General features: G+C 43.3%; 1 protein-coding gene across 4 annotated transcripts in view; it reads right to left on the bottom strand.

Annotated features, from left to right (window-relative positions):
* Positions 1–20,241, bottom strand: part of FAM107B (family with sequence similarity 107 member B) — a 208,016-nt gene that overhangs the window by 52,683 nt on the left and 135,092 nt on the right. The window contains exon 1 of one of the 4 annotated variants that reach the window (XM_087420811.1): positions 7,546–7,628. The exons of the other annotated variants lie outside the window; for them this stretch is intronic. The gene's annotated coding sequence lies outside the window, so the exon portion shown is untranslated. Of the gene's footprint in view, positions 1–7,545; positions 7,629–20,241 lie in introns of those variants that run through there. 4 annotated transcript variants of the gene reach the window in all.

The raw sequence follows: 20,241 nt of genomic DNA, 5'->3' as shown, positions 1-20,241 counted from the left end.
ACTCTGCCTATAAAAAACGTAAAAAAACCAACAGGGTTTAGTTACACACACACACACCCATTTCACAAAACAGCACTGATCCCTAATAGGGGCACATATTTCCCACTGCAGTTTATGTTTTAAAACATAAAAAACAGTAGAAAAACCACAGCATAAAAAAGAGTCAGATCCATCCAAGGACAAATTTGTAAGCAAAATATAGTATAGGCATACAATGGAATATTATTCAGTCTTAAAAAGGAAGGAAATTCTGACACATTCTACGACATAGATGACCCTTAAAGATATTATGCTAAGTGAAATAAGCCAGTCACAAAAAGATGGATACTGTCTGACTCCACTTATGAGGTATCTACGGTAGTCAAATTCATAGAGGCAGAAAGTAGAATGGAGGTTGCTGGGGAAGGAGGGAATAGGGAGTTAGTGTTTAATGGGGACAGAGTTTCCATCTGGGAAGATGAAAAAAGATGGATGGTGGTGATGGTTGCACAACAATGTGAATGAAACGAATGCCACTGAGCTGAACACTTAAAAATGGTTAAGGTGGTAATTTTATATTATATATATAGTTTTATCACAATAAAAACAAAAACAAAAAACAATGAGTTAGAAAGCAGACAACTGGGAAATTCCCCTAAAAAATGAAGGCTTTCTACACTAGGTGATACGAGTGAAATCAGCACAATTGGGAAGAAATATTTACAGTAGTATTCTATAGCATTAGTGTGAGAGAATAGAAAAAAATATATAGTGGTGCCTGCCCCCGGTTCTCGGGACAGAGCACTAGGAACATCTCTTGTTCTAATATTCGGTCTTTGACCCCCATCCCTGACTCAGGGCTCCTGAACCCTTGTAAATTCCTAAGTAATAAGAGGACTAGGAGCATCTTTTTTTCTAATGAGGTGACTCTGGAGGGGCTCCTGGGTGGCTCCCGGATAGTGGCTGGTCACCAGAAAGACCAAGCCATGATTAGAAGCTTGGAATTTTCAGTCCCACCCCCCCCATCCTCCAGAGACGGGAGAGGGGCTGGAAATGGAGTTAATACTTGATCACGTCTACGTGAGGAAGCCTCCGTAAAAATCCCCAAAGTATGCGGTTCAAAGAGCTTCTGGGTTGGTGAACACATCCATATACCGGGAGGGTGGTGCACCCCAAATCCATGGGTCAGAAGCTCCTGTGCTCAGGACCCTCCCAGACCTCGCCCTATGTATCTGGCTGTTCATCTCTATCTTTTAATAAGCTGGTAAATGTAAGTAAGTGCTTCCCTGGGTCCTGTGAGCTATTCTAGCATATGATCAAATCCAAGGAGGAGAAAGTCATGGGAATCTCTGATTTGTAGCCAAGTCAACCAGCTGTCGTGGGTAACCTAGGGACCTACTACTTGTGATTGGCATCTGAAGCAGGGAGGGGGCAGTCTCGTGGGACTGAGCCCAGAACCTGTGGGATCTGACGCTGTCTCCAGGTAGACAGTGTCAGAATTGAGTTAAATTGTAGGACACCCAGTTGGTGTCAGAATTGTCTGGTGGGAGAAAATCCCCACATATCTGGTGTCGGAAGTGTTGTGACTGTGGTAGTTGGAGAGTAAAGGAGAAAGACAGGAGGAAAGACTGTGTGGTTTTTTTCCTAAAACAATTAGAATCCTAACAGTGTACTCAACTTACACTATTACATCTTATTTTTCCCAGCTATAAAATAGAAATAAGGATGTTTACTACAAAATTAAAGAAAGTCGCAATGCTCAAAAAATATTTGTTGATGAAAAAGTTGAGAACACCATGAAAATTTAGTTAAGCAGAACAGAAATTTTCAGACCACTGAAGCGAAAAAAGATATTAGAGTAAACCTTCCCAAATTATTTTGGGATCAGTAATATGCCATCTCTATTAAAAACTGGGAAAAAGAAGAAATTAAACACTGATTTCAAGCAGTAGATCAAAAAGAGTATAATCAGATGGAAACTAGACTTTTGGTGGTGAACACAATGCAGTCTACACAGAAGCCAAAATATAATGATGTACACCTGAAATTTACATGTTATAAACAAATGTGACCTCAATAAAATTAAAAAAAAATTTTTAAAAGAGTATAATCATGCAAGGTTTTTTTTGATCAAAAAATTGTTTCTCTTTTAAAACTCCTTTTATTTCAAAGACATGCTGATTAATATCACAGTGTGTGCCCTTGATTTTTTAGGTTGAGATCTGAGGATTTCAGCTCTCAAGATGGCAGGACAGGGCCGGCCCCGTGGCTTAGCGGTTAAGTGCGCGTGCTCCGCTGCTGGCGGCCCGGGTTCGGATCCCAGGCGCGCACCGACTTATCGCTTCTCCAGCCACGCTGAGGCCGCGTCCCACATACAGCAACTAGAAGGATGTGCAGCTATGACATACAACTATCTAGTGGGGCTTTGGGGGGGAAAAATAAATAAATACAATCTTTAAACAAAAAGATGGCAGGAGAGGCCTTGCTCTCTTATGCTCATCTCAGGCCCAGTTTCCCCAAGGGCCAAGCCCTTTAAACTTACATCTATAAACCTATACTTATAACACAACAACACATGTCCATACTGGGAACTCTGGTCAAGCAGGCCCAATGTTTTTACCACAAATGTGAATAAACATATTTACTTACAATCCATAGTCTTCTATTCACATACAACTCCGGTCTCCAAATAAACATTTTTGGGCAATTAATATTTTTGTGGCTGCAGCAGGCCAGGAAATACGAGTTAAGTTTTATTAAAGGTACTATCACTAATGCCACCTAAGAATGGTTCCTTTCCCCCTCAGTTCTTCCCAACTAAACTCAGTCCTAACACTAACACCTATTCTTCTGTTTCAATAGGGCTTCATGGGGTTCTCAGTCCCCAGGCCCAGAGCAAGGGCATGGAAGTACAAAGCTTTCTTCCAATCAGGAAAGTTCAATAAGCAAAATGATACCGACTTCATTTCCAACAGAATGAGCAAAGGTCTAACATACTTGTTGACTCTAAGTATGGGCCTAGCCTCCCTAACCAGATATGAACTCCCTGGGTAAATATCCTGCATACTTATCTGTGCCCAGCATGCTGGGTCTTTCAACAGTTTAATAAACATCAGTTGAATTAATACATTCCACAAACTCAACCCACTTTTTTTCATCTTTCTTCACTTTGCCAAACCTCTTTGAGTAATTTTCTCAATGGTAGAAAGACAGTGAAGAAAAATCTAGAATAAACAAGTTCCTTCTCTACTATGGATACACATTTCCTTTGGAGATTATGAAATAATACCACCAACTTATAAATACAACCAGCCTTCACTGAGAGGAAAAAAGTCCATCTCAGACTTGACAAGAAATGGGATCTTGCCAAATTGTTCACGTTTTGGTCCTTGTTATAAAGTAAATAATAGTGTTCTTCATGCAAGTAGGAGCCATTGATAAGGCAAGAAAACACACACTGCATCTCAGTCACTGGAAAGAAGTATTTACGTAGGAATTCCTGTTAAGCAAAAGAAAAACACGACTGCTTTAGAAGAGATTAAAATGGGGGAGAAAGAGGCATAAGAGAAATGTGTACATTGTGCCCGACAAACCATTACTGATAACTAACAAAGACAGAATCCAACATTAACCCAAAGAATGCAATGATTTAATTCATCTGCAATTTACCACTATCTTAAATGCCAGCCAGACTCTCCACCAGTATAGAATGTTTCTGTGCAAATGCGTGCTAAAAATGAGAGCCTGGTTCACAAATTTCATTTTAAGACTTTACCAAAATTATAACAAAGCAAAAAAACACACTCATTTTCTATAAATTTCTACAGGTCTCTCAGAAAAATCTCAGAACCAAACACCTGGAAAACACCCACTTGTTAAATTAAGCATTAAGCTCGAGTCAGTAAATAAACCAACTTTCTAGAGGGTAAGATATTTCCTTAACTGCTTATGAAATAGTTACCAATTTGACACACCAATTCTGAAAACTAATTTATTAGAATGTAAACTTCTCGAAAGTAGGATCAGCTATTTAAGCCTCACTTGTAAACATCCAGCAACTAGTGTAAATCTTTGAACGTAGGAAGGCACTAAATTACTGATTAAAACAACGCAAGTCCATTGACAACAATGGAGAGCTTGAAAGAAACCGTATTTTAATATCCAGAAACCAGTTATCTGGTTTCCCTAAAACAGTGTATATTTATTTTAAAGCCTTCTACTGCAAAGTAACCAAAATCTCACAATTCGAATAAACCAGATAAACCACTGAAAGATTCACCTCAAAACTGTACTCTAGGGCCGGCCCCGTGGCTTAGCGGTTAAGTGTGCACGCTCCGCTACTGGCGGCCCGGGTTCGGATCCTGGGCACGCACCGACGCACCGCTTGTCCGGCCACGCTGAGGCAGTTTCCCACATACAGCAACTAGAAGGATGTGCAACTATGACATACAACTATCTACTGCGGCTCTGAGGAGAAAAAGGGAAAAAAGGAGGAGGATTGGCAATAGATGTTAGCTCAGGGCCAGTCTTCCTCAGCAAAAAGAGGGGGATTGGCATGGATATTAGCTCAGGGCCGATCTTCTTCCCAAAAAAAAAAAAAAAACTGTACTCTGATTATTTACAAGTTCCTACCTACCTCCCTACCCAGCTGGCAACTGCCCTAAAATCGTTTCCCTGATCTGATCAGCCAAAGAAACGGAAATTCTAGCTAAGCAAACACAGAAATTTCTGCAGTAGCATTACCCAAGTAAAAACACACAAAGGCAACAGAATTTCAAAACCCAATTGGTGACCCAAGACCTCTCATTACAATAAAATTGTTTGCTCATTTTCTAGTTCTTTCCAAAGATGTGAGGTACCTTAAAATAAAAGTCATGTATGCACCTAGAGAGAGTTAAAAAGTCAAGGCCACACTACAGAAGAAGCAGTAAGTGTGGCACATTAAGGCGAATATAATTTCCAGATCTGAGTACCAAAAGTGAGTTTGAGCTTCTGAGTGGCCAGGACCAAAAAAAAAGTTATATACTTGATTTATCAACAGAAAAAAATTGGCATCCCATCTTCCTTCTTAAGAAAAAAATATCATGGTATGGTAGTCTTAAAGAAGTTGCCTACTTTGAGACCTTATAGAAGGAACAATGAGCAACAGTGCAGACAAGATCCTATATTCATTTACTCACAAATAAAAGTGCACGGAACACATGGCTATTTTCTATTTTAAAAAAACAAAATTGTTGGGGCCGGCCCGGTGGCATAATGGTTAAGTTCACACGCCCTGCTTCGGCGGCCCAGGGTTCGAAGATTTGGATCCTAGGCGCGGACCTACGCACCGCTTGTCAAGCTATGCTGTGGCGGGAGTCCCACATATAAAGTAGAGGAAGATGGGGAGGATGTTAGCCCAGGGCCAGTCTTCCTCAGGAAAAAGAGGAGGATGGGCAACACATGTTAGCTCAGGGCTCATCTTCCTCATACACACACAAAAAAATAACAGTTCAAGGCCAAAGTCAGAGGATTCTGCCTGGCCTTTAATTCACTTTAATTCACTGAAAGGAAAGGCTAATGTGATCCTCATATTTGGCCTCCCAAGATCCTGACTTCATACCAAGATGGAACTTAAAAAATGGAATGTATTAGGCAGAATTTTCTTCCCAAATATTTCCCTCTGCCAGCTTATTGAGAAGACAGACAACTCAGTTACCCTTGGTGATTAAAATCTAAAGAATTCTCCTTCCGTGTTGCTTTGGAAGTATGAGAAGCCATCCCACCTAGGGGAAGGGCACCCGTGGTTTCAGCAAACCACTGCAAGAGCAAAGCAGAGGCTCTGGCTGGAAACACTGGGTTCATGGACTTGATGTTCTAGAGGTGGGGCAAGCAGAGGAGGAAGACGGGCGAGAAACAAACGAGCACACCAGATACCTGCAACGCATCTGGTGATGTGTCAGGAGGGCGCAGCAAGTCGGGGGGCTGATGCGATAAAGGGTGATCGAGAGGCCTCTGAGGATCTGGGATGAGCTTTCCAGAGAGCGGCTCTGGAGAGCCCCGCAGGCCCTGGGCAAGCATGAGCTCGGTTTGTTTAGGAAAAACAGGAAAGAGGCCAACGTGGCTAGAGCACACGAAAGAAGAAAGTGGCTGGAAATTAGGTCAGGGAGGTGGCAGGGGCGAGGCCAGCTTCTGACTCACTCCGACACTTGAAAAAATGGCGGATTTAGGTCCGAGTCCTGGGCCACTGAACGTGGTGGAAATCAACTGGCCTGAAAGATGCTAAAGCAATCCCCTGCCCCAGCCTTATAAAGCCATCGGGAGGGTCCCAGGGGACATCTATCTTTGGCTTCACCGACAGGTGTCCACCCCAGCAGCAGTTTTGAAATCAATGCCCAGTTACCTTAAGGAGACACACTGTAGGGAGTTAAGGACAATTGTTTAAGATTGGCAGGATGCTTGCCCACGTTGACAGTTTCAGTTTGGCATAATGACACATTCTTTGTGACAGCAGTTAAAACTCCAGGTTATGGTACATGAGAATAAAACCCTATCTTTAACCATAGAGCATATCATCATCAGCCCATTTGCTGCAGGTAACCAAAAGGATCCAGGTTTTCTGGGACACTCTCAATTTCAAATATTCTTCCTTGCTGTCCCCAGAAATGCACACACAGCTCTCAAACAATTCACTCCGGTCATTAGAGAATAGATGGTAACTGTATCTCTAGGAGATAGATTAACAGTTCTCCTAAGAACAGAACCAGAGTACTGAGGTATATGCTATTATCAATAACAGCCACGTTTTTTAACATTTTACTGAGAGCTGAGGATACGCAGGCACGCAGCTAATGCACTAGCTGTATTTCTGTACAACTCTGTGAGGTGTGTACTATCATTATCTCCGTCTTACTGAGAAAGCTAGGAAACTGCAGACGCAGGTGGGCCCCCAGCAGTCTGATTCCAGGGCCTGCCAATCATACTACTTCTGTATTTAAAGAAACCAGGCAGAGGAAAATTACTCACTTGACATAAGTTACCTAGGGACAGAGGGGAGGACGTATCCTTTTCCATTTAGTGAATAAGACAGTCTGTGTCTTATTTAAGACCCAGAGTCAGCACTCTTTAGGGAGATATATATGAGCTAGAGCTAAAGAGACTCCAGGGAAAGAGTCTACTGCTCATTAATGACAAGTGACAATGAAATGCAGAACCGCAGTATTGACCACAGAACTCTGAAAACAGGATGCAAAGCTCACCTTCCTGGGCATCCACCCACCCACAAGGCAGCGGCCCTTCTTTACATTTTAATATACTTTCATCGATGGGAGATCACAAGCTTGTTGCCTAGCTCTTCATCTGTGTTATTTTTTTAAAAAGGAGTCACGGAAGTTGTGGCTTGGCACCCCACGCCACCTGTATCATAAAGATAGGGTGGGTGGGGATGGAGGAGGAAGAAAAGGCTTGACCCACCCAACCTGCACATCTACTTGCCAACACCAGCTGCCACAGAGGAAGGGGAAATGTTCACCACGGAAGTCAGAACAGAAGCAAAGGAAAGGAAAACACACAAGATCGTCCACTCACGAGAAGGATCTTCTGTATTTCGACCTAGCTAGGTCACTCTGCCACGTATCATCAAGCCACTTCTTGGGATCCAGGGCCTGGGGACACAATATAAAGTACAAGACAATGCTGTCCCCTAAAAGGATCTGTTGCTGTTGTTACTGATGTGTGTGTGCGTGCACATGTGTGTGTGTGTGTGTGTGTGTATTTCAAGGCAAGTCCTTAGGAGGTACGGTTTGAAGCTCAGGAAATGTGGGACTAAAATGATACAAAAACGGAAGTAAACGACGCCCTTTAAAAGAAACCCCTGGCTCCTCCTGCAGATCTCAGAGGCTGAGACACACTGAGTCTGGAACAAAGCCGGACTGAAGAGGCCAAGCGCTCTTCACGTGCTTTGTCAACTTGATGACTGAAGCCAGCCCCGCCCCTCCTAAACAGACAGCAACACTCAGGTCTGAATCAAGGCCATCAGTGTCTGACCCAGAACAGCAGCCGTTCCTCAGGAAGAAGCGCTGGCTCTCTGCAGAACGAGATTAGGATGACAGGGTCCCGTCCTCAGAATTTCCAATCAGAGATGGAAAAATGCAAAAACGCAGTCCAGGATCAAGTGACCACAGAGAACTCCAGAGATGGAAAAGCACTGCCCGGCAGGGCGATGTGCGGATGAGTTCTCCCTTCTCACCCCAGGCACTCAAGCGCTCCCAGTCTTGCGCTCCATTTCATCACAAACAAAGCAGTCTCAAATTGCAACAAGACCCTGTGTGATGCCGGCATCCAAACCAAAAAGTTCATGCAGAACTTCAAGGAAGAACGTCAGCTCTTGTTCTGGGAGATGGAGCTCTTACTGGAAGGGATCGGGAACCCGTGCCGAAAGGAACAAGAAACACACATGGGGTGCGTTGTCAACAGCACCGCGATGGCGCACTGCGCCCTGCTACCCACCCCACCTACCTCCACTCCCTCACGCCCCAACTTCCAGGCACTCCAATAAGGCTTCCCAAAACCCTTTTAATCAGGCTGAGGCATAAAAGGAGACAAAGTGTCGTCTCCCCTCTCTCTTCCCCGTCTCCTCCTCTCACCAGTCCCTGCCGCCAGGGCATCAGGCGGGGTGACTGCACCACAGGGAGCCCCAGGGAAAGAGCAGAGTCTCCTGAGGAACTCCAGGCAAAGAGGTGCAATTACAGATGCTGCTGGGTGTGACTCTACTCAAGTTTACAGCATTAGCGGATCACTGCCAAAACAGTCATCAAAAACATAAGCCGAGAGAGAAAAGAACACAGAAATATGTAATGCAGAATATTCTTTAGAGTTGAAATGATAAACTGACAAAGAGATGGTGGCCAAGGGTCCCCAATGAGGCAGGCAAGCCTTGGCTCAGCTATGGGCTCACCATAGAACCTCGGGTCGGTCAAACCTTCGATCGGGATCATCATTTACACACACAACAAACATCTGCAACCAAGGATGTCTATGCAGGATGGCTATATTATCTATCAACCAGACGAGGTCACTCTGGAATGTGGATGAAGGCTCTACTAATAATTACACCTGGACAGAAAAGATGCAAACCAAGCTCACCCCAGACAAAACAGGAGGTACGTCCTCCCCGTGTGTGACGTACCAGGTGGGCTGCTCTCCTGCCACTGACTGCTGACCCTGGATCCCTTTTGCTTGGCGGTGCGGGCTACCCTCACCCAGCAATCCGTCCCTGCGTTACAGGAGCCCATAAACCAACAAATGAACTGGGCAAGAACCGTCACTCAGCATCACTGCTGACACCTGGTTACTGGTGACCTAGTGACCTGATTTTCTCCTCTGCTGGCTCAGATTCCTGACCTACACCTTCACTCCCACTTCTACTCGTCACGTCCTCCTTACTCCCACTTCTACCCTGGGTCACTGAAAACCTACCTTCTTTACAGAACGTACCTTTTCTACTTGTTTCTAAGACCCCTGCCTGCCCATAGATTGTCAACCTCTGCTCACCTTGGCCATTGCCATGGGCTTAATGTTTGTGTCCTCCCAAAATTCATATGTTGTAGCCCTAATCCCCAACGTGATGGTATTTGGAGGTGGGGCCTTTGGGAGGCGACCAGGTCATGATGGTGGAGCCCTCATGAATGGGATTAGTGCCCTTATGAGAAGAGACACGAGAGAGATGCTCTCTCTCTCTCCGCCATGTGAAGACACGGCAAGACGGCCATCTGCAAACTAGGAAGTGGGATCTCAGCAGACACTAAATCTGCCAGCACCTTGATCTTGGACCTCCCAGCCTCCAGAACTGTGAGAATAAATGTTTGCTGTTTAAGCCGCCCAGCCTGCTGTATTTGTTACAGCAGCCTGAGCTGACTGAGACAGCGTGCATACCTCTGAGCCCAAAGTTCTCTCCTCCGCTCTCCAATTAGGCCTCAGAGCTTCAGCTCTGGCCCTGCACCCCCAGCTTCCTAACTCACCCCTCTATTCCACCTGCTTACACAACTGGCTCAGCTCTTCAGGTGTGGAAGGCCCATGAGGACGGCACAAGTGAAGCAGACACTCACTCCAAAGATGGGGCAAACTCTCTGTACTTGAGTCCTAATGGAATTGCATAGTTTTGTTCCATTAGGATGCGTGAAAACAATCACATATGACATGACGTCCAGACACCAGCTTGGGACGAGCGCACACAGGGAGGACGTTAATGTTTGTTAATACCTATGTGCATGCTCTGTGCCAGGTGCTCACCTGCATTACTTGCCTAATATTCACATCATAGAGATGAGAAAACTTGAGCTCACAGAAGTAAGAGAACTTACCACGGACCACCAGGTCTACCTAACACAAGGTTCATGTTCTTTCTAGTATACCCATGTTGGAACTAATAAATGATAGCAAACACTTGAAAAAGCTTTGCAGGGAATGGTAACCTGCAAAACATCCTTCCACAATCATGGAAAGAACTCATATATTCATTCTTATTTAGAGAAATACATTCTCACATATTTATTTAGAGAAATATTCTTATATATTTATTTACTTGGAAAGAAATCATATATTTACTCACTCATAGGAAGTTGCTTAGCACTAGAAGTCAAAATGTAGACAACAGACAGTCAGCAAAGATAGTTCTCATGCACTGAAATAAACACCTAGGCATTTGTTTACAGTAGGAATAACTATTTTTCTTTCTTTTTTTTTTGTGAGGAAAATTAGCCCTGAGCTAACATCTGTTGCCAATCCTCCTCTTTATTTATTTTTTTTTTGAGGAAGATCAGCCCTGTGCTAACATCTGCCAATCCTCCTCTTTTTTTGCTGAGGAAGACTGGCCCTGGGCTAACATCCGTGCCCACCTTCCTCCACTTTATATGGGACACCGCCACAGCATGGCTTGCCAAGCGGTGCGTTGGTGCGCGCCCGGGATCCGAACCGGTGAACCCCGGGCCACCGCAGCGGAGCACGCACACTTAACTGCTTGCGCCACTGGGCCGGCCCCTCCAATCCTCCTCTTTTTACTGAGGAAGATTAGCCCTGGGGTAGCATCCATGCCCATCCTCCTCTACTTTATATGGGATGCCACCACAGCATGGCTTGACAAGCGGTGCGTCGTCTGCGCTCAGGGTTCCAAACCTGCGAACCCTGAGCCGCACGAAGCAGAGCACGCGCACTTAACCGCTATGCCACCGGGCAGACCCCTGAATAACTATTTTTAATGTTTAATGTCTTTAAGACTTTGTATTAGCATGAACAAGAATCAAGAATACACACATCAAAAAAAGAAAGTTTTTTAGGATGACAGAACTGTGTGTTTTTTTTGTGAACACTCTTCTTTTTCTGCAATAAAATCATTGCCATCACCCCAGTAACTAGGAAGCTTTGTTTTTTGTTTTTGGTTTTATTCTTCTGGGGGGCAAGTGCCAGCACATGAGGTAAGCAGAGTGAGAGCAAGGAAACTGTACTGAATTAGAAGTCACAGGAAGAGAGTTCTAGTCCTCGAGATGCACTAAAGAGCTCTGTAAGATGCTGGTATCATCAGCATCTCTGAGCTTCAGTTTCCTCTATAAAATCCAAGGGCTGCATGTTCTGTGAGGCCTCATTCCCCATTCGATTCTACGATGATCATGAGAACACTCCAGCAGGGGCTGATGGTTAGAGTGACGCACTTCAGAGAAACAACAGGGTGTGTAAAGAGGACTACAAGTGAATCATCCACGGGTAAAAATAATTTATCTCCACTTAAAAAGTCATGTCAATCTACATGACGTTAGTAGAAAGAACGTCTAACATCTTACGATTATTCTGAAGAGGCTATAAATAGGCAGTATTTGAAATCAGTCAGCTCTGTGCTATGGCTCACCAAGAAGCACATGGATGCAACATGTTCCAGACTGGATCTGCAAGCTGTTTTGCTTCTAGCACAAATGGAGAGGGAAAAAAAACAGTCTGGGTAGATCCAATCATTAGAGATTCAGCTGTACACGTGAAACAGGAAGCTCATGAAGAATTGCAATGTAGAAGCATTTCAAACAAACACAACGAAAAACCCTACTCCGAGCATATAGATGGAGTGCTGCAAAGCCAACTGTGTTTTTGTTTTATCACAAATTGTTTCAAGTCGCCAATGGGTCAGAGTACAAACCACATCCAAGTGGACATCTCCCTGCTCATAGGAGGATCTCCACATTCCCCTCCCTGTGAACTCACTTAATGCAGATCGTCTAGTGTATAAACACCTCTGTAGTACCCACACCAGGCTCTGTGCCAGCAGTGCAGAGAGAGAAAAAGGTGAGTCTTCCCATCTTAGGAAAGAAGAGGCTAACGGTCAGAAACTCAGCATCAATGCCCTCTCCCATTTCCAGAGGGCTGACTTCTCACCTCCACTGCCCGCCCATCACCCTTCACACACTTGTTCCCCAAAGAAAACTTGCTCTTTGCAAAATCTCTGGCATAGGACTGCCCAGATGGTGACGGAAGGAGGAGGGGAAGAGGAGGAGGAGGAAGAGACAATGAGGCTCTCATGTAAGAAACTTGCTTTCCAGACCCACCGCAAGTCAGTTCCTTGGTGATGTTTTCAAGTAAAGGATCAGTGGTGATTTTTTTTTTAAAGAATCATCAAAGGAATTATTTTTTTAAAGCTTTAGGCTGGCACAGGGTATTTATCAAAAGAAAGAAGCTATCAGTTCAAATCTACCTAGACATCTTTTAAGAGTCCTGAACCTGAGCCAGCCCTGATGGCCTAGTGATTCAAGTTGGGCACTCTCCACGTCGGCGGCCCGGGTTCAGTTCCTGGTTGCAGAACCACACCAGTCGTCTGTCAGTAGCCATGCTGTGGCAGCGGCTCACATAGAAGAACTAGAAGGACTTACAACTAGAATATACAACTATGTACAGGGGCTTTGGGGAAGAAAAAAAAAGAGGAAAATTGGTAACACAAGTTAGTTCAGGGCAAATCTTTCCCAGCAAAAAAAAAAAAAGAGCCCTAAACCATCTACCAGCCAAAAGCTCTTTTAAATGTTAAGAAGCCAAGCAAAACTACTAATTATTTAAATATTTATTACAGCTAATGCATCATTTTCCATTGACCATATTTGCAATAATTTAGAATCAGTGGGTTTAACATAGATCTTTAAAGTATATGGAAGGCCCTGGGAAGGCAATGTTTACGGCCATTCAGAATAAGGCATTCCTCTAATGAGGAATAATAAAGTTAAAAAAATAATAATAATAATAATAAGGAGGGAAGAAAAGAAGGAAGGGATGGAGGGAAAGGCAGGACCACAGGGTGGATAAGTGCACATTCTCTGTAGTGAGTATGTCTGAATCCTGTGTGATCTTGGATAAGTTACTGAATGTTTCTAAGCCTCAGTGTCCTCCTCAGTAAAACATAGTCAACCACAGTCCTATATCATTAGTGAGGATCAAAAAAAAGGATGCACGTAAAGCATTTAGCATGTGCGTAAATGCACTCAAGTATTAGTGACTGCTATTCTGGGATGAGGTTTAGTTCCAACTCCACCAATAATTAGCTATGTGGTCTTGAGCAAGCTAGTTAACATGTATGAGTGTTGGTTTATTCACTAAAAAATGAGGAGTCTAGGTGAGACGATCTCTTGACCCCTACGGCTTCTCCAAGCTCAAACCATCTGTTACAACACAATAGAATTTACATTTCAAATTCTTCTAAGTTTCTGGTTTTCACACCTTTCTCCTATGACTTATTGGTCACAGCCATGATTTATCTGATCCAAGTGTGTGGTCACAAGCACAACTCTTAATCATGAGACTATGCCTGTGGAATCCTAGAACCTCCTTTATGACAATCCTTTTCATAATGAGGTTTCCAGGCACACACTGCAGCAGAAGGGACGACTGCCTATGATAGGAGGAACCAATATATTTCCATTCCAGTGGGCTTCAAATGTTGAGGCTGTCCCAAAATCAGACTGCTGGTGTAGTATATCCTGGTGCAGCCTGGCAGTGGCGGACCAAACATAAATTAAATTCATTTGCTATAACCGCCCTCCTTTAAAAGGAACTCCAATTACTTCCTGCTGGAAACATTGTGATAATCTCTCCTTTCCAATCTTAACAATGAAATCGAAAGTTGTCACAAGAGGTCCATTTCTCTTATATCTTGGCAGAATAGAAACTAAACTATTTCAGATTTATCATTCTCCTCCTGTTTTTTTAAACTCGCACTTTTTAAACTCGACTTACATTTTCTCTTATAAGAAAAGACAGGGCATAAATGTCCTTACATGTCAGGAAATTTAAAATGATTATTGAAAAAGATAACCTATCATGATCTGCACCAGCACATGGAATTCTCTCTCATAACGCCATGTCCTAATCTCTTAATTTAGGTGGTGGCCAGGCACCCAAGTTATGTAAGCAGCAGAGTCAGCACACACGGACAGAATTTAACGTTCACTGCTGCTAAACAAGACTTGCAATAAAATTAACCTAACAGCAACATTCACAAAAGATTGTGCAAAAGGTAATTAGCTCCAATGATCGGAAGTATTTGTGTTGCCTGGATAAAGCCAGGCCAATCTTTCCTTCCCTATGAATTCTCTAGATGTTCCTAAACTGCAACAACATTGACAGTTTTCCCTGATACCCTGGCCAGCTGAAATCTCATCTCACGCTCACTAACAGGCTCTGTAAGAGAGAAGAATCAACAACGTCCAACGAAATATTAATTCAGGCAACTGTCCTCAACTGATGCTAACAGATGTTGGGAGAAAGGCTGATGGGAAATTCACAATGAAAGGATCAAGCTGCCACCACACGAACCCAATGATCAACCTCAATAGCACTACAAGGGAGACAACAAGACTCCTCCTGAGATGACGCAACATGAAGTGTACACCACCACCCACAAACTCATCTTGCCCAAAAAGCTGGACATGACTCTAATCAAGCTTTGGTGCTCAATTCCAGTTGACCGAAATACAGAGACTCGTGGAACAAGTTTAAAGAGAAAACTACCAGCCAAGTCCAGAATCGTGGACGTTCTACAAGACAACTGCCCTGATTCTTCAAGAAACTAAGAGCTTGGGGGAGAAAAGGCTGGGGCAAGGAGAGTTGTTCTCGAGTTCAGAAGCTTCAAGAGGCACAGCAATCAAATGTGCTGTGTGGGCTTCATTCAGAGCCTGGTTTGAAGAAATCTACCGGGAAAAGACACTTTTAGGCAAAGAGGGGTGAAATTATTGCCGGGAGATGAGGAGTTCCACAGATCCTGGGCCTTCCCCACCCCTTGCCATCAGATGCTCTGGAACTGCACATTCAGCCACTCCCCAACTGAACAGGCGGGGCCCATCAGCAGAAACTGCGTTATGGATGGCTGGGCTGCACCCAGCTCTGCACAGGAAGGAGAAACTCAGGTAAGAAGAATCAGAAGAATTGTGGTTGTTGGAACAAAACGCAATTTCCGGGGTTATTTAGAGAGGAAAATTACAGGTTCCCCTGCATGCAATTTTTTCCAGTAGGTTTCTAGCAGCCCCAAGCTTCATCTGAAACCCATTCACACAAAATGTATAAAATCGCTGCTCCAAGCATGAAAATCAGCATTTGAAGCAAGGAGTGTACCTATGAAATGGGAGGGGAGAGAGATGAGATGAGCAACCCAAGTGGGAACATAGATTTTGCATTCTTGAGCAGTGCTCCACCCCACCACCTCTACTCCCTGGAGGGTTTTGTTTTGTCTAGTTTTTTATCTATCTTTTTTAAAATACATATAATTGAGGTATAATTTACAGAAAGTAAAGGGTACACATCTTACATGCACAGCTCCATCAATTTTTACTTCCTGCAATTTTAATTTTATTTGGTTTGGCTTTCCAATATCATCACATCCCCTCTCCTCAAGGCTAGTGACAGTCAGCAAGACTAGAATACAAAAAAAAGAAAAAGAAAACAAGACCTGCTTCCTTCCAACTTGCAAGCTCTGCATGCTGATGACCTGCACAGCTGAGGCATGCCGCCCAGCCAGGACACAGAGTGAAGTGGAACAGAGTGAGACGGCAACTAAAGATACTGTTTCTTTACTGCGCCTTTTAAGTCTCTACTTCTGCCCCTAAATCCTCCTTTCCCAGAGCTTCTAGCTCAAGTCATAAGGGTTTTTAACCTAACACTCCCCAGAACTGTCTAATGGATCTAGAGCAAAGGTTGTCCCCTTTCGCCAGTTTCAAAGACCTGCATTTCACTGGTAAATCTTTTAAAAAAGAGCAGACTCCCCTGGGGTTCTGATCATATAAACAAAGATTAACAAAGATTTGTAAAAATATTTTATTACAAAATCTTTTTGTAAAAAAGATTTACAAAGATTAACAAAGGTTTGAAAGGGATCTTTTTAGATCAAAATTTAATACTGTTAATTTTTTACTTTTAAAACCAGGCATTCTAAAATAAAAAGTAGCTTTTTTGTTTGCTATTTTGAACTAGTAAATTGGGACTCTAATTAAAAATCCCAAAAAATGAAAGACGTACTACACTTAAAGAGTTAGTTTAACAATGCTGTAATTCTACCTTAGAAAGTTAGGAAGCTGTGATACCAGTAAAACCAGAAATCAGAGGCAAAATCCTGGTGTAAAGTTAGTCCTTACTCCAAAGAGGTTATCACTCATCATCGCTAAAATTATATAACTAGCTCTTATCAAGCTATTTGAAATCTTTAGAAAAATAAAGATAGACAGATAAGTAGATAGGTAGGTAGGTAGGTAGGTAGGAAGGAAGGTAGGAAGGTAGGTAGGTAGATAGATAGATATATAGATAGATAGATAGATAGGAGGTGTTTAAAACCTTTTCAAAATTTTCAGGATACTTGGGATACAAAAAGAATTCCTCTTCAGTAGGGACTATGAAATCCTCTAATATGGATTACATGTGCATACGAAAAAACACTGTTCAAATACAGAATTGTTACAAAGAGGGGAAAATGTATTCATATACAATTATATAAACGTCTTAAAAAATACATGATGCCTAATTAAATTCCATCCATTAATAATAAGGCAATAGCCTGGGGATAGTGCCTACAAAAATGGCATTTCTGGTAAACTAATACTTAAAATACAACACAAAAACACAAGCCAGATCTGCCTAATGACATAATTATGTGTTTTTAATTAGGTGTCATCCTCACACTCTGCCCAAGAAAGCTGCTTCACAAATGAATCACTTTAAGACACTATAATTTCCATACGGTAATGCCAAAATAAATTTTAGATTTACCTGGCAAGCGTATCATTCCAGACGGGATTTGAAGCCCTTTCAGAAGCTAAGAAGGGAAAAGCTTTATCAACACAGTTAAGGGAACACAGAGGAAGTAGTTCTGCCAAGAGAAGGAATAAGTCTGACCCCGGCTCTTATAACCCAGGGCAAGCTTTTTAATCTCTCTATGCTTTAGTTCCCCTTTTTGTGATACACTAATAATGGTACCTCCCTCATAGAATCACTTGGAAGATCACAGAAGAAAATGAAGGAAACTATGTTTGGCATAATGGTAAATGCTCAGTCAATAATAGCTATTATTATTCTTATCATCATCTTAAGGCACATCTTAGTGGAAACCATTCTCATGAGCACAGGGTCCCTCTTTCTAACAGAGGCAAAGAATGCTCCTTAAAAGCAGATGGGTAGGCAACAATGGATGAACCTCAAAAACATTCAGTTAAATGAACAAAGCCGGACACAAAAGGCCACGTCTTGTATGATTCTCTGTGTATGAAATTTCTAGAAAAGGCAAAACCCTAGAGATAGAAGAAAGATTCAAGACTGGGGAAGGGAACAGGAATTGACTGCAAAGTCTACAACTGGACTGGGGTGATGGTTGCTCAACCACACAAATTTACTAAAAATTATGGAACTGGACACTTACAATGGGTGAATCGTACGGTCTATAAATTATACCTCAATAAAGCTCTACTGAAAGAAAAAGAGATGTGGTTTCAAAGCGTTTACACAGGTACTTTCACTGTAATCTATTACGATGGCAAATTCAGGTATTTTACAGAATATAGCAAAAAAATGGTTGAGAACTCAAGGCTTGGGAAGGATCAGACTTGGATCCTAATCCTGACTCAGCTCCTTCCTAGGGCAAACTCTTTACTCCTCTAACCCTCAGTTTCCCCATCTGTGAAATAGGAATCTTAACAGCACTAACTTCAGAGGCTTGTTGTGAGCATTACATAAGCCTCCTCCAGGGTTCCCATATCCACGAATGGCGCCACTCTGAGCCCAGTTGCTGAGGTTGAAAATGTAGGCGTCACTCAATATTCCTTTCTCTCTGACATACTAGCTCCAATCCATTGGCAAGTCCTGATGGTTCCATCTTCAAAATCTATCAGGTGTCCAACCACTTCTCACCAGCTCCATCCCAGCCATTACAACAGCCCCAAAAGCCTCCCATTGGTCTTCCTGCTTCCATTCTGGCCCCTGGGCAGTTACCACTGCACTCCACGGCCCGAGGGATATTTATGTAAGCCAGGGCCATCTCCACCATCTCCTGCTCAGAACCCTCCATGGTCTCCCCATCAGCCAAGCCCAGATCATGGCCTACAGGCCCCACTGGGACCTCATCCCATATCCCTTCCCCCTAGCCTGGCTCCATCCACACAGGCCTACTTGCTCTTCCTTCAGGAGCAAGCTCCTCTGGCTTCTGGGCCCTTATCTGCACTTGCCTCTGCCCAGACAGATGGAGCGAGGCTCACCCCTTCCCCCATCCAGATCTCAAATTCTCCTCCACAGAAGGGCCTCACACTCTTCAAAACACCATGTCCTCTCCCACCAGCCTCCAGCCCCTTCCCCTGATTTACCCTTCTTCACAGCACGGCCACTCCCTGGAATCATACTATCTATGTATTTATTTATACTCTGTCCTCCCACTAGAACATAAACTCCATGCAGGAAGGGATTTTGCCAGTCCTGTCCTACCACATACCCCCAGGTCTGGCCCAGCGCTGGGCATATGGGAAAATTCGTTACATGCTTGCTGAAGGAATGAGGAAATCTCATAACGCACTTAGCACAGAGCCTGCCACGGAGGAAGTGCTCAAGGACTGTTAGCTGGTAATAATAAAAATAATAATATTTTTACATTTGTTATTATTGTATTTCACAGATTAGAATATGGAAGCCTTAGTAGGTTAACTGACTAACCAGTTCGAACTCTCTAAGTCTGATAGTCTAGTATTTCCACGATTCCACGAGCGCAGAATAACTGATGCCCTCACCCAGCAGGAACCTAGAGGATGATGTGACCAATTCTCCCCACCATTCTGTGCCCCACTTCCTCTCACCTTATGAGTCACCCTTATCCTGGAGGGGTGGCCCGCATGCTATTAGAACCCAGGGCAGTCCCTAGAATAGAACCTGGGGCAGTCCCTAGAATGACAATCACAGTCATGGGACTCTCCACCGGTTATGAAGAATGCAGGCTTCCATCTCACCCTCGACACAGGTCTCAGACATAGGCAAAGGTGATTACCTCCATTTCATAGATGAGGAAGGAGACAAACAGAAATAAAGGACTTCCTCAAAAATCATGTACTAATTAATGGTGAGCTAGGGCCTGGGATTCTGAAAATTTTTAAAGTCTAGGCCTCTCTCTTTCCAGCACACTACACTACTCTGTGCGTCCACTGAAAAAGGAAAGAGAAAAAAAGAACGCTGACCACAGCTTTCCCTGTCTTAAATGACATGAAGTTATAAGAGAGAAGAACATTATCAAGAAAGCCCCTCTACACACCATATCCACAATGACATTCTTAACTTCCTCCGGGACATGGGAATTTTAACACATCTACCTTAGAGTCATAAACCACTTCTGATTATTTATACTGCAGGAGTTTATAATACGACTGTATGGTTCTGTCAACTCATTAGCATGCATCAGGCTCAGATGCCTGAAAACCTGGATAAAATGTTGAGTGTCAACTTGAACTCTTGCGGAGTGTGCTCTGTATTTCATATAAGGACACAGAAAAGCTGACACCGCAGTACCCCAGCCATCTCTCCTACACACTTTATTATGACACTTTGTGAAAACTGCCAAAACTTGTGTCCAAGAATAGATTAAAGTATGCCATTTCTAATAGCAAAGCCAGGTTATCTTTACAACTCTCCCGAAGGCATGCTGAGGAGCCAGGTGAAGAGAGAAGAGAGAGGGGCCCTCACCCTCCCCACGTGTCCCTCATCAGCATCTTGGCACCACTGCTGTTACTAAAGATCTGAGTTAAA

Source organism: Ceratotherium simum, chromosome 32 (assembly GCF_057802395.1).
Source record: "Ceratotherium simum simum isolate JZ-2026a chromosome 32, ASM5780239v1, whole genome shotgun sequence".
NCBI lineage: Eukaryota > Metazoa > Chordata > Mammalia > Perissodactyla > Rhinocerotidae > Ceratotherium > Ceratotherium simum.
The sequence above is the reverse complement of the archived record's forward strand: the minus strand, read 5'-3'. Positions and strand labels throughout refer to the sequence as shown.